Source organism: Macaca mulatta, chromosome 1 (assembly GCF_049350105.2).
Source record: "Macaca mulatta isolate MMU2019108-1 chromosome 1, T2T-MMU8v2.0, whole genome shotgun sequence".
In the NCBI taxonomy this organism is placed as follows: Eukaryota; Metazoa; Chordata; class Mammalia; order Primates; family Cercopithecidae; genus Macaca; species Macaca mulatta.
This window is the reverse complement of record NC_133406.1, coordinates 194,848,364-194,863,961: the sequence shown is the minus strand read 5'-3', so window position 1 is coordinate 194,863,961 and position 15,598 is coordinate 194,848,364.

Sequence of the window (15,598 nt, the reverse complement as noted above, 5' to 3'; positions counted from 1 at the left end):
TCTTTTCTCTTTCATTACCAAAAACTGCTAACAGGGACCTATTGTCAGCAAACATTGTCAAAGATTTGGAAATGAGGAAAAGAGAATTCTGGGTGCCCTTTCAGTGTAAGGCTGGAAGGATTTGCATCCGTAGGGAGCTCTTTCTATTGACTAAACTATTTTACCAGAAAACTGATAGTACTCAAAATAATTCTGCCCATTGGTAGAAAATATACACCAAAACATTGCTTTATTAACCTGTAGCATATTAAACCATTTTTAGCCTTCTTAGCAAATTCATTTAAACATTCCTGATTCTTAGCAAATTCATGCTACACTCCTAAACACCATACTGGCTCCCTTCTAAGTTAATAAGATGAATAAAATATTTGATACCTATTCATTTTATATTTGTAAGAGAGTCATGATTTTACTTTTCAGAAAATTATGCTTCAGCACTACTAAAATCAATTTCATGATTTACTACTGGATTACGCCTGTGAAAGTTGAGCATACAAATTGGGTCATTCTTGTCATACCCAATGAAAACAGTGGGAGGGGAAGCACTGAGGGCACATTACATTGCTCAAAGAATGTAATTTTCTGCAACCCTGGCTGCTGAAACTGCCTGTTGTAACCTGACACCAGTTTTACCCAATAGCTATTGAAACAAACTGCCATGACTCAAAGACTAGTTTGGTTTTTTGGTGGTTTGTTGTTGTTGTTATTGTTTGTTGTTTTGTTTTGTTTTTTGACAGCGTCTCTCCCTGTCACCCAGGCTGGAGTGCAGTGGTGTGATTGGGGCGGGGCTCACTGCAGCCTAGACCTGCTGGACTCAATCAATCCTCTCACTTCAGCTTCCCAAATAGTTGGAACTACAGGTGCATACCAGCAAGCTCAGCTAATTTTTGTCTTTTTTGTAGAGAGTCTTTTTTGTCTTTTTTGTTTCATCATGTTGCCAGGCTGGCCTTAAATTCCCAGGCTTAAGTGATCCACTCACCTAAATCTCCTAAAGTCCTGGGATTACAGGCTTGAGCCACTGAGCCCAGCCTCAAAGGACTAGTTTTACCCACCGCAGTCACTCACCAATCAGAGCTTGCCAGCAACCTAAAACTTACCTAGTGCCAATGAACTTTCTTTCAAAGTCATATGTAACTTTTCTCCTTTTTGTAAAACCTCAAACAGTGAACCAAAGAACACCCAGTCTGCATATGCTTTGAATTGTAATTCTTGCCTCCCAAATAAAGTGTTACATTTAGAGATTAGTCTCTGCATTTTTTTTGAGATGGAGTCTCGCTCTGTCACCAGGCTGGAGTGCAATGGTGCGATCTTGGCTCACTGCAACCTCCGCCTCCCGGGTTCACGCCACTCTCCTGCCTCAGCCTCCCAAGCAGCTAAGACCATAGGTGCCCACCACCACGCCCAGCTAATTTTTTGTATTTTTAGTAGAGACAGGGTTTCACTGTGTTAGCCAGGATGGTCTCGATCTCCTGACCTCGTGATCCTCCTGCCTCGGCCTCCCAAAGTGCTGGGATTACAGGCATGAGCCACGGCACCTGGCCTAGTCTCTACATTTTTATTTTATATACTTTAGCATATATACCTAGGAGCAGAATTGCTGGAACATAGGGTATGTTCATCACCAATTTCATTAGAAAGTACTTCACTTAACTCTTATCCAAACTGTTCCAACCTACATTTCCACCAGCAGTGAATGAGAATTCTCTTGCTCTGCATCCTTGCCAACAGTTAATATCATCAGATGTTTTGATTTTGTATAATCTGGTGGGTATAAAATGTTATCTCACTTTTATTTTAATTTATATTCTCTGATCATTAATGAGCTTGGTCAGTAAAAAGATGTTTATAGGCTGATGGCCAGGCACAGTGGCTCAGCTGTGATCTCAGTATTTGGGGAGGCTGAGGCAGGTGGATCACCTGAGGTCAGGAGTTGGTGACCAGCCTGGCCAACATGGTGAAACCCCAGCTCTACTAAAAGTACAAAAAAAAAAAAAAATTAGCTGGGTATGGTGGTGCATGCCTGTGATCCCAGCTACTCTGGAGGCTAAGGCAGGAGAATTGCTTGGACCTGGGAGGCAGAGGTTGCAGTGAACTGAGATTGTGCCACTGCACTCCAGCCTGGGCAAAAGAGCAAGTCTTCATCTATAGGCTAGTCTAGACTAAACTGTGTCCTCCCCACAATTTACATGTTGAAGCCCTAGCCTCCAATGTAATGGTATTTGGAGATAGGGCCTTCGGGAGATCATTAGGGTTAGATGAGGTCATTAGGGTGGGATCATCATGAGATTAGAGTCCTTGTAAGAAGACAGGCCAGAGTGTACTTGCTCTGTCTTGCGCTCTCTCTTTCTCTCTCTGTCTCTGTCTCTCTCTCTCACACACACACTCACACACACACACACACACACACACACACACAGAGAAACAAAAGATTATGTGAGCACATAGTGAGATGATGGTTGCCTGCAAGCCAAGAGAAGAGGCCTTAGAATGAAACCTACCCTACTGGCACCTTGATCTTGGACTTCCCAGTTTCTAAAACTTTGAGAAATAAATTTCTGTTGTTTAAGCCACTCAGTCTATGGTATCTTGTTAGGGCAGCCAGAACAGACTAAGACATAGGCTGATTAAATTTCTTTATTTTGTTGTTATTTTTCTGATATGGGGTCTTGCTCTGTCACCTAGGCTGGAGGGCAGTGGTGTGATCACAACTCACTGCAGCCTGGAACTCTTCAGCCCAAGCAATCTTCCTGCCCAGCTCCCTTCAACACCCTCCCCTCCCCAGCGGTAGCTAGGACTACAGGCATAGGCCACCATGCTCAGCTAATATATATATATATATATATTTTTTTTAAAATTTTGTATGCCAGATGCAGTGGCTCACACCTATAATCCCCTCACTGTAGGAGGCCTAGATGGGAGGGTTGCTTGAGCCCAGGAGTTCAAGATCAGCCTGTACAACATAGGGAGATCCTGTCTCTACAAAACAAACAAACCAAAAAACCTCCCTGCGTTGTCCAGGCTTGTCTTGAACTCCTGGTCTCAAGCGATCCTTCTGCCTCATCTCTCAAAGTGTTGGAATTACAGGCATAAGCCACTGCACCTGGCCAAAGTTTCTTTTTCTATAAAATGGTTGTTCATGTCCTTTGCCCATTTTTATTTTTTATTATTTGTTTATTTATTTATTTATTTTTTAAGATGGAGTCTCACTCTGTAGCTCAGGTTGTAGCGCAGTGGCAGGATTTTGGTTCACTGCAATCTCCACCTTCTGGGTTCAAGCACTTCTCCCACCTCAGCGCCCCCTTAAGTAGCTAGGACTACAGGTCTTCACCACCACATCTGGCTAATTTTTTGTATTTTTAGTACAGATGGGGTTTCATAAAAAATAAACCAACTTCAAAAATGGGCTGGGTGCCGTGGCTCACCCCTGTAATCCCAGCACTTTGGGAGGCCGAGGTGGGCAGATAACTTGAGGTCAGGAGTTCGAGACCAGCCTGGCCAACATGGCGAAAGCCCACCTCTACTAAAAATACAAAAAAATTAGCCAGGCATGGTAGCAGAAGCCTGTGATCCCAGCTACTGCACTCCAGCCTGGGCGACAGAGTGAGACTTTGTCTCAAGAAAAAAGAAGAAAAAAGAAAAACAAAATTCATTTTTTTGTATTGATTTGTAGGAGGATTTTTTATTGTATGTGTTACTGTTGGAAACAAGTGCTCAGCATAGCCAAAAGAAACCCGCACTTAGACAGAAAATTTCTCAGCAAGGCAGCTTTACTTCTGCAGGACAGTGCTGCTTGTGGCCTGTTACAATCACAAGAGCACACCCAACAAAGGAGGAAAGGAGTTTTTAATCCTAACGCAGTTCCTGTTTCTGTGTCCTTCCCCTATTGGCTGGGGTTGGACCGCACAATCTAAGCTGATCCTGATTGGCTAAGACTTAAACTTTTCCAAATATGGTAAATGTACAATTTGCGAAAAGAAGAAGGCGGGGCGGGTAGGATTGATTTACAACTTTTACAACTTACGACCGGAAAGTTGAGTCTTTGAAGAGGAACTTAGTTGTCCCAACAATTTCCCCTCTTCTGTTCTGTAGTTCTTCCTCTTCAAAGTTCTTCAACAGGATTTGGCTTTGTTGTTCTTGATTATCTAGGAGCAAGAGCTTATCTGAGTACGGAGAGGGAGGGGAGGTTTTTGTGAGAGCTGCTTCTATGAGCCTTGGGGTTAACCCACGAATATAAGGTATGATACAGCAGCCCACAAGGATGAGTACACCTGTAACAATTGCAAGGGAGGTAAAGATTGAGGTCATGAGTCCTTTCCATTTTCCAAACCACCTTTCCATCAGGCCCGTAAGGGGGTCGTCTATTCCAGAGTTTTCGGCCATTTCATTTGCTAGGGTGGTAAGGCCTTGTAAGGCTTTTGTGATTGTCCCATCGGGGGCTGTATCTTTAGGGATAAAAGTACAACACTGGACCCCGATCATGACACAGACTCCGCCTTTTTTGGCTAACATCATGTCAAGAGCTATTCTATTTTCCAAGACCATCTAGCTGGTAGGGCCTAATTGTTCAGTTATTCCTTTTATGGCATCTCTGGTATAATTGATGAATCGCTGCTGATTGTAGTATACATAATTTATCCATTCTACATTTTTGTTTATAGTGGACCACCAGAATAAGATAGTCTTGATCCCAGCAGCTATTTGGTTTCAAGCATTGAATTCATTTGGTACCCCCCTACAGGACAACAATGCTGTCTATGTAAACGTGAGGGTCAAAGGACCCATTTATTGGGACTTCTCTTTTTCTTCGGGTTACCTGCTTCCTGTCTGGTTGATGCAATGCCAAGGTGAAAGGGATGGCCAATTAGGTCAGAGTGCAAGTGCTGCAGTCACTTGGCAGTGTACCCAATATTGGTCCCCCACAATACCACCACACATCCACTCGGGGATGGATAAGGCCAACTGATTGAAAAAAGTTTGAAAAAGTTTAGTCTCACTACATCCCATCATGTTTCCAAGGAATGTCAGATTTTCCCCTTGCCATGAGAGACACGAGGTAAAATTGGCATCAAGAGCTGGAAGTCGAATGGCCCTTGGCGGCTGTCCCATAGGATTCCTGATCTTTCGGAAGCGTACTGAAAGAGTGGCACATGACTTGTTTCCCCAGGCTGTGGGGTACTGGAAGAGAGAGCTACCATACAGTCCATGCCTGGTTGGTTGGCCCATCCGAGTGGGAGGGGAACAATTTGGATTTCTGGCCCGCCCGTTGCACAAGCACAGCAATCGCTTTTATTTAGGGTGCCAACAGAATATTTAATCCATTCCAGCCAGGCATTTACGTCTTGATACCCGGTTTCTATGGCTATGGTTTGCTTTAAGTCCTTGACTTCTACTATAGCTACTTTGGTTTTGTCATTGGGCATGAGGCGAGAAATGGTTTGATTTTGTGGGTTTGAGGAGGGGGTAACAGTGGAAGATGGAGGAGGAGGAACAAAGAGCATTTCAAAGAAGCCTATAGGGTCCTTTCCAGTGACATCTGCTTCTAGGCCGTAAAAGCACTCTAAAGTGGGTGCAGGGTTGGTGGAGGTAGGGGTATTAATGAAGAGATTGGCAATAAGAGGGGGTAGTTCCTTTGGTGAAGTGGAGGTAGGGTTTTAGGGCAGTGCAACCCTCTGAGGAGGTCCAACCCTGATACTTGGTAGTCCATATAACATCTCCCCAAGTATAGCAAAACCACCAATGCTAAGTTTGTGCCTGTTCAGTGCAAGAGTTAGTTTTGTAGGCAGTATAATTTATCCTAGAGGGACAAAGGTACTTTTCTGAAGAGGCTAGCTGTCTTTGACTTTGGAGACCCCCGCAGGGCATGACAAGACAGGCATCTAATATAATTGTTTCGGGGGAGGGTGATCGAGTTACATTGACAATAGGATGTCCTTGGGTAGCTAAAGGCAGAAGAAAAAGACGGATTAAACCCTTTTGAATGTTAGTTTGAAGGCCATAGGTCCTAGAGTGAAGGTCCATGACTCTGCAAGGGGTGGGGCGTTTTTTACTCAAGTGTGGTGGGTCCATCCTTTTTCGGCCATTCAGATTGCTGTTTCAGTGGTTAGGAGTACTAGATAAGGTCCCTCCCAGGTTGGTTTGAGCTTTCCCCCTTTCCAACTTTTGATGAGGACGTGATCTTCAGGCTGGTGTTGGTGAACTAGGAATTCGAGGGGTGGAGTTTGCACTAGGAGGCCTTGAGTCATGAGGGAGGAAAGGGTAGAAGACAGACCAAATATATAGTTTTTGAGAAACTGACCTTTTGTTTCAAATGTAGGAAAGTCAGTAGTGGAATTTAGATAAGGCAGCCCGTATAGCATTTCATAAGGGGACAGGCCAAGATCTTTCCAAGGGGCAGTTTGGATTCTTAGTAAGGCAATGGGAAGACATTTTGTCCATGGTAACTGGTTTTCCAAGATTAATTTGGTTAGGTGATTTTTTTGGGGGGGGACGGAGTCTTGCTCTGTCGCCCAGGCTGGAGTGCAGTGGCTGGCCAGATCTCAGCTCACTGCAAGCTCCGTCTCCCAGGTTCACGCCATTCTCCTGCCTCAGCCTCCCGAGTAGCTGGGACTACAGGCGCCCGCCACCTCACCCGGCTAGTTTTTTGTATTTTTTAGTAGAGATGGGGTTTCACCGTGTTAGCTAGGATGATCTCGATCTCCTGACCTCGTGATCTGCCTGTCGCCCGTCTTGGCCTCCCAAAGTGCTGGGATTACAGGCCTGAGCCACCGCACCCGGCCTTTTTTTTTTTTTTTTTTTTTTTTTTTTTGAGACAGAGTTTTACTCTGTGGCCAGGCTGGAGTACAATGGCATGATCGGCTCACTGTAACCTCCATCTCCCAGTCTCAAGCAATTCTTCCTGCCTCAGCCTCCTGAGTAGGTGGGATGACAGGCATGTGCCACCACGCCCGGCTAATTTTTGTATTTTTAGTAGAGATGGGGTTTCACCATGTTGGCCAGTCTGGTCTTGAACTCCTGACCTCAGGTAATCTGCCCGCCTCAGCCTCCCAAGGTGCTGGGATTACAGGCGTGAGCCACCGCACCTGGCCTTGGTTAAGTGATTTTTTAGAGTTTGATTCATTCTTTCTACCTTCCCTGATGAGGGCAGGTGCCAGGGAGTATGACATTCCCGTTTATTCCTAGTGCTTGGATTAGCCCCTTAATAATGTGTGCAGTGAAGTGGGGTCCCATTGTCCGAATCAGTGTTCTCTATTAGTCCAAACGTGGGTATGATATGTTCCAACAGGGCTTTCACTACATTGCTGGCTATTGTGCTTGGGAAGGCGATGGCTTCTACCCAGTGGGTGAGATGGTCTACTATGACTAGCAAATACTCGAGACAGCCTATTGGGGGCATCGTGGTGGAGTCAACTTGGACGCTTTAGAATGGCCACAGCCCTGGGTTTCTTCCCCTGGGAGGTTGCCTCTTTAGGGTTTGCTTATTAGTTTTTCTGCACACTATGCAACCATCCGCCACTTGCCTATCCCTACACACCCATAGACCCTAAGGACTGCATTGCACATAGCTCGAGGACCCCAGTGAGTTCCTTGATAAAGCTGTGACAATACTTCCCTCATGAGGAGTTTAGACAGCATTTCCCTTCCATCTGTTAGTACCCACTTTCCCTTTGGGCTCTCCTTAGCTCCTATTTTATTTAGTTTCTCTTGGTCTGCATGGGAGAAGATGGGGATTGCAGCTAGAGGGGGAAGACAAGAGGTTAGATGGAAAATGGGTACCTCTTGGGAAGAGGCAGCTTGTTTAGCTACTTGATCTGCAAGGTTATTTCCCAGCTTTCAAAAGATGGGTTCTTTTGGTGTTGTGGGACATGGACAACTGCAGTCTCTTCTGGCAGTTGAATATTTTCTAATACTTGCATAATTAATTCCTTGGGGACCAAATCTTGGCCCTTACTATTGATGAGGCCTCATTCAATCCAGATCTTTCCAAACGTATGGAGTACTCCGAAGCCATACTTGGAGTCAATGTAAATAGTTCCTTCCTGATTCTGCAGGGATTTTAAGGCTTGGTTTAATGCAAAGAGTTAACATGTTGGGCAGACCAGATATTTGGCAGTCTTCCTGACTCTACCTCTGTGAGGATTTCCCCCTCAATTATGGAGTACCCGTTGTGCCTTTTTCTTTCGGTGATCTGGGAGGAGCCATCTATAAAGAGATGATGCCCTGTTTGGAAAGGGGTTTCACTTAGATCTTTCTGACTCTAGTTTGATAACTGATTAAATCTAAACATGTATGCTCAGGTTCTTCCTGGCTTGGATTTCCTGTTAGGAAAGCAGTGGGGTTGAGTGAATTGTCAGTGGTTAGTGTTAGGTCATCCCTCTCTAATAAGATAGCTTCATATTTTAAAATTCTTGAGTCAGTGAGCCATCTCCCTGCCTTCTGATTAAGAATGGTTCTCACTTGATGAGGGACACTTATGATGAAGTTTCCTCTAAAGGTTATTTTCCTGCTTTCTTCTGTTAGCAAGGGAGTTGCTGCTATGGATTGGACACATTCGGGCCATCCACAGGTTACTGGGTCAAGGATTTTTGACAGGAAGGCTATGGGCTGCCCATGGCCTCCATGTTTTTGGGTGAGTACCCTTAAGGCCACTCTTTTGCTTACATTAACAAAAAGGTGGAATGGCTGTTCTAAGGAGGGCAAGGCTAGAACGGGGGCAGTTACAAGTAGGTGTTTTACCTGTTGAATCTCTGATGGGTTCCAAAGGAGCAGGTCTGGTCCTTCTTGAGTGAGTTTTTATATAGGGGCTTTGTTTTTTTTTTTGTTTTTTTTTGAGACGGAGTCTCGCTGTGTCTCCCAGGCTGGAGTGCAGTGGCGCGATCTCGGCTCACTGCAAGCTCCGCCTCCCGGGTTCACGCCATTCTCCCGCCTCAGCCTCCGAGTAGCTGGGACTACAGGCGCCCGCCACCACGCCCGGCTAATTTTTTTGTATTTTTAGTAGAGACGGGGTTTCACCGTGTTAGCCAGGATGGTCTTGATCTCCTGACCTCGTGATCCGCCCGTCTCGGCCTCCCAAAGTGCTGGGATTACAGGCTTGAGCCACCGCGCCCGGCCAAGGGGCTTTGTTTTTAAGGCAAAAGAGTCAATCCACAGATGACAATATCCGACCAAGCCTAAGAATTTCCTAAGTTCCTGCTATGTTTCAGGTAAAGGCAAAGATATGATATCTTCAATTCATTCGGGCTCTATCTTTCATTTACCTTTACTGATTAGGTGTCCTAGATATTTTACCTCAGGTTCTATGAATTGAAGTTTGTTCTTTGAGACCTGTAACCCTTGTTCCCTCAGGAAATTTAGGAAGTTAACTGAAATTGCTGTTACTTGATCCTTGTTTCTCCTGAAATGAGCAGGTCATCTACGTATTGGAGTAGGCATATGGATGAAGGCAGGGAGAAGTTTCCTAGGACTTGTTCTAAAATCTGACCAAATAGATTTGGGGAACTCTGTAAACCCTTGGGGCAAGACTGTCCACTGATACTGCTGTTTTCGACCGGAGTGAAGGTCCTCCCACTCAAAGCAAACATATCCTGGCTGTCCTCCGCTAAAGGGCAAGCACAAAAGGCATCTTTTAAATCTATCACCGTGAACCACTGCTGGTTGTGCAGGATTCTGCTGACATTGGTGTAAGGATTGGGAACATCAGTGCGGGTGGTCTAAACTATTTGATTAGTAGCCTGGAGATCTTGCACTAGCCGGTATGACCCGTCTGGCTTCCTTACAGTGTTATAAGGGGACATACAGGGTTCAAGGAGTCCGTCATGGACAAGACTTTCAATTAGAGGTTTTAAACCTATCCTGGCTTCCAAGGGAATAGGGTATTGTTCTCTTTTCACTACTTCCCCAGGAATTTTTAATTTGACATGGATTGGAGGAACTCGTAGCTTTCCTCTATTTCCTTCCTATTGATCATACGTTGGGATGAATTGGCTTTCTTCTGAAGTGGTGAGCAGGTTTAAGGAAGTAAGGAACTTTTCCTGATTAACATATAGGCCTATGCCTAACCTTAACATTAACATATAGGCATATGCCTAACTTTAGCATGTTTGGGTGGCTGTCCAGCAGGGGTGTGGGGTGTCAAGGCCCATGGGGCAGTGTTAGTAATAAATTAGTTCTTGCTTCAGGAATTAAAAAGAACTTAGTAGTAACCGACTTATTCTTATACGTGACTTCGATTTCCTCTAGAATTTTTGCCCTGAACCCTCCCCTTTAACTCCTGAGACAGTAAGGTCTTCTGCTGACTAGGCTAAACCTGATGGGAGAAAACATAGGGAGGAGCAAGCCGCTCCCGAATCTACTAAGAGAGTGACTATCTCCGATTTGGATCCCACTGTTAAACTTATCAAGGGCTCTTGGTGGGACTCAAGATGGAAGATGTAGAGCCCCTGACCCCCCTATTCTTCTTCAAATGTCATGAGTGGAAGGACTTTCTTTTCCCTCTCCCATTCAGGACATTTCCTCTTAAAATGTCCTGGCTTTCCACACCTGAAACATCTGTTTTCCCTTCTTCCCCTCCCTGTTCACTGACTCTTGGGTTTCATCCCTTTGCTTCCTGTATAGGATCTGGCAGCCAGGGTACTTAGAAGGTTTACAAGTTCTATTTCCCTGGGCTCTCTGTTGAAGAGTTCCATGTTGTAGGGTGGACTGCATAATTTTTGCCTCTTGCTTCTGCCTTTCCTCATCCTTCCATACATATACCTCTCTGTTAAAAGTTCTTCTATGGGACGGTCTTTCCAATTTTCTGTCTTTTATAATTTCTTTGTAATGTCTGGCCAACTATTGGTGACAAAGTGGAGCTTTAACATCCCTTGTCCCATTGAGTCCTCTATGTCCAAACCTGCATATTTCCTCATCTGTTCCTTAAATCTGTTCAAGAATTCCATGGGTCCTTCATCTTTCCCTTGTTGTACATTAAATGCTCAGGAAATATTTTGGGTTTGAGGAACAGATTCCCAAATCCCTTTAATTATCATATCTCTGAGATCTCTCATGTCTTCTTGGTGGGTTGCATTGTTATCCCATTGAGGATCCTGGGCTGGGAATTTATGCTGCACTGCAAGGACATTTTGACAAGGTGGGTGCTTGCGCTCCCAGATTATCATAGCAGCCCTGCGGATCATGGTTCTTTCCTCTCCTAAGAAGAGAATACCAGCCAGGCGCGGTGGCTCATGCCTGTAATCCCAGCACTTTGGGAGGCCGAGGCGGGTGGATCACAAGGTCAGGAGATCGAGACTATCCTGGCTAACACAGTGAAACTCTGTCCCTACTAAAAATACAAAAAATTGGCTGGACGTGGTGGCGGGCGCCTGTAGTCCCAGTTATTTGGGAGGCTGAGGCAGGAGAATAGCGTGAGCCCGGGAGGCGGAACTTGCAATGAGCCAAGATTGCACCACTGCACTCCAGCCTGGGCGACAGAGCAAGACTCCACCTCAAAAAAAAAAAAAAAAAAAAAAAGAGAATACCTAGAATAGACATTAATTCAGCCCAAGTGTACAGTTGTGGCCCCAGAAATTCGTAAATTTGATCTGCAACTCCAAAAGGGTCATCTAACTAGTTTGAGTTCCTTTTCTTTAGATTTCTAACCTCTGAACTGGTTAAGGGGGCATTTATGAAGCCAATATCCCCTACTCCTAGTGGTATTTCCCTTAAGGGAAAAAGGGTTGGGGCAGACTTCTTTGAGGAAGAGGGGAAACAAAAGTTTTGAATATCCCTTTGGCATTGTTCTATTTCCCGTTGGAGCTTTCCTGAGGAAGGGGCACGTTGAGGTGGCTGTCCAGAGGTGGTGTGGGGTGTCAAGGCCCATGGGGTAGGGTTATATGGGGGAGGAACTGAGTGTTCAGCTTGGGGCAGAGGGGTAAGCGGGGAAAGGGCTGAGTGTTCAGCTTGGGGCAGAGGGTTAGGTGGGAGAAGGTGGTCTAAAGGATCCCATGCATCTTTAGATATGGGATATGACTTAGATAGGTCATCTTTGGAGGGTTTTAAGGTTGGTTTTGCTTTTTCGTCCTTTAGGGGATATAGAGGGACAGGTCCTTGTCTCCAACATACAACATAATCTATCTCCTCTTGAGAAATGGGACTTTTATCATTGACATACTAGATCAGGAGTTGGCATATCCAGTCCTTGTCCATCCCAAACTTTGGCCAAAAGACCGAAGGTCTGAGGATGGGTTCCTTAATCCAGATAAAACAGCAATACTTTATCATTTGTTGTCTTTTCTTGTGTTTGGTCCTTTCATTGTCCTTCCAGTATTTTAACATAAGGCCTAGGGGCCTGTCGGGGGAATTTTATTGTCTGCTTGACCTTTTATAGTCTCTGTCTTACTTGGAGTATATCCAATCCTGGGGTCTGATGAGGCTCAATCTCTTGTATTAGAGATTTCTTTCACTCCTGTATCCTAAAGGCTCAACCTTGCCTTTTCCCACTGGAGGTTTCTGTTTTTTGTTTTTTTGTTTTTTTGGTTTTTTTTGGAGACGGAGTCTTACTCTGTCACCCAGGCTGGAGTGTGGAGCGCAGTGGCGATCTCGGCTCACTTCAACCTCCGCCTCCCGAGTTCAAGCCATTCTCCTCCCTCAGCCTCCTGAGTAGCTGGGACTACAGACACATGCCAACATGCCCAGCTAATTTTTTTGTATTTTTAGTAGAGACAGGTTTTCACCGTGTTGCCCAGGCTGGTTTCAAACTCCTGAGCTCAGGCAATCTGCCCGTCTCAGCCTCCCAAAGTGCTGGGATTACAGTAGTGAGCCACCATGCCCGGCCCCCACTGGAGGTTTCTTGCACTCTCATGAGAACCCACTTCGTCCTTATTGGCTACTTCCCTTGTGGGAATTTTAGGCTCCTATTAGCATTGGTGGGTCAGTATAATCCCCCAACTGGAAAATGGCTCTAAGCTATATGAGATGATCATGGAACCAAGTACGGACTCCACACTCGCATAACCCCCAGTGGCGCATCTCACTCACACACTTTCAACTTACAGAGACCCTGACCACCAAAGAATACTTTGTTGCCCCAGTAGCGACGTTTCTTACCTTGGTCTGTGCACAGAGTTATCTGGTCACCATGGAGTTCTTCAGGATCTTCCCTACTGCCTGCGTTGCTGAGAGTCTGTATTTATTTGTCACTTCGGGCAGGACTCAATCCTCCACTCCTAGGGCCACCACAGTGCTGCAGTAGGATGCGTCTCCCCATAGAAGATAATCGCTAGCCCGTCTTGAAGGAGAACGGGATTCCAGACAAGCCCCCAAATTTGTTGGAAACAAATGCTTGGCATAGCCAAAAGAAACCTGCACTTAGACAGAAAATTTCTCAGCAAGGCACCTTTACTTCTGCAAAAGGGTGCTGCTTGCACCTGCTACAATCACAGGAGCACACCAAACAAAGGAGGTAAGGAGGTTTTAATCCTAATGCAGTTCCTGTGTCTGTGTCCTTCCCCTATTGGCTGGGGTTGGACCGCACAGTATAAACTGATCCTGACTGGCTAAGACTTAAACTTTTCCAAATAGGGTAAATGCACGATTTGTGAAAATAAGAAGGAAAGTGGGGGTAGGATTGATTCACAACTTCTATAACTTATGACCAGGAAGTTGAGTCTTTGAAGAGGAACTTATTTGTCCCAACATTGCCAATATATTCTTTTAATTTGCAGTTTATGTATACCTTTTATTTATTGTCTCTTGTTGAACAAACGTTTATAATTTTAGCAATTTATCAGACTATTTATGTTTTGCACTTTTGGTGTGTGCTTAAGAACATCTTCCCTCCCCAGTATCATAGAAATGTTATGTTTTCTTCTAAAAGTATTATATTCCTTCACATTTAATTCTTTCAGTCACTAGGAATTAATTTTTGTGTACAGATTGGGATAGGGATCCAGTTTCCTTTTTTGTTTTTCCATATGTATAATCAGTTGTCATAACACTCACTATGTATTCAATAGATCATATTTTCCAGCTGATCTGCAATATCAGCTCTTCCATATTATGTTTTACTTTGGGCTAGGATCAATACTCTATTTAATTCTATTGCTCTATTCACCCATGCCTTACTGTTTCAATTACTGTAGCTTTGGGATAAGTCTTGATATCTGGTAGGATGAGTTTCCCTATCTTGTTCTTCGTCTTCAGTGATGTCTTAGCTATTCTTGGTACTCTTGGTTCTTTCATATAGATTTTAGAATCAGCCTGTTAAATTTTACACACACACACACGTGGGGTTTTATTAGAGTTCCTATAAATCTACAGGAGAATTTGGAGAGAACAACTTCATAATATTGAGTGTTCTTATCCATTAACAAAATTAAATTTTAGAAATTTTTAGTTTCAGAAGTTTATCCATAAGAATCTTATATAGCTTTTATTCAATTTATTCCTGAATATTTTTCTCTTTGTGCCATTGTAAATTATATCTTTTAAAGGATTACGACAGGGCGTGGTGACTCATGCCTGTAATCCCAGCACTTTGGGAGGCTGAGGTGGGCAGATTGCCTGAGGTCAGGAGTTCAAGACTAGCCTGGCCAACATGGTGAAACCCCATCTCTACTAAAAATACAAAAATCAGCCCGGTGTGGTGGCATGCACCTATAATCCCAGCTACCCAGGAGGCTGAGGCAGGAAAATCACTGGAACCCGGGAGGCAGAGGCTGCAGTGAGCCAAGATCACACCACTGCACTCCAGCCTGGGTGACAGAGCGACTCTGTCTCAAAGAAAAAAGGATTATATTTTATGATGTTAAGGCACAGAAATGAAATTAACTTATGTATATTGATTTTGTAGACAACAACCTTGCTTAACTCCCTTATTAATGTAGTAAAATTCAGCTGGGCACAGTGGCGCACACCTGTAATCCCAGCACTTTCGGAGGCTGAGGCAGGCAGATCACCTGAGGTCAGGAGTTCAAGAACAGCCTGGTCAACATGGCGAAACCCTGTCTCTACTATAGATACAAAAATTAGCCGGGCGTAGCAGGGTGTGCCTGTAATCCCAGATACCCAGGAGGCTGAGGCAGAAGAATCGCTGGAACCTGGGAGGCAGAGGCTACAGTGAGCCGAGATCATGCCACTGCACTCCAGCCTGGGTGACAAAACAAGACTCCATCTCAAAAAATAAAATGTAGTAAAGTTCTCTACAGAGTTTAAAATTTTTTTGTCATAACCCATTAATTATCATCTTCACATGAGAGAATTTTATTTCTTCCTTTCAAACCTTATACCTTATACTTCTTTTTCTTGTCTTACTCAGTTAGCTAAGATTTCTAGTGTGAGATTGACTGCAGGAGCAGCAGACTGTAAAAATTAATGCATAGACCTTGGAGCCCAATGCCTAAATAAAAAACCTGATCCTGCCACTCTGAGACCTTTGGAAAACTGTAATTTTTCTTGTAACTGAGATTTCTAAAGTTAAACTATGTCTTATTATTGTACTTCATGTACTCATTGTAAAAATTAAATTAATTAACATATGTAAAGCACTTAGAATAGTACCTGATTACTACTACCTCTTAAATTATTATAAAACAAAACAGCAATAATAGCAAGTATCCTTCTACAG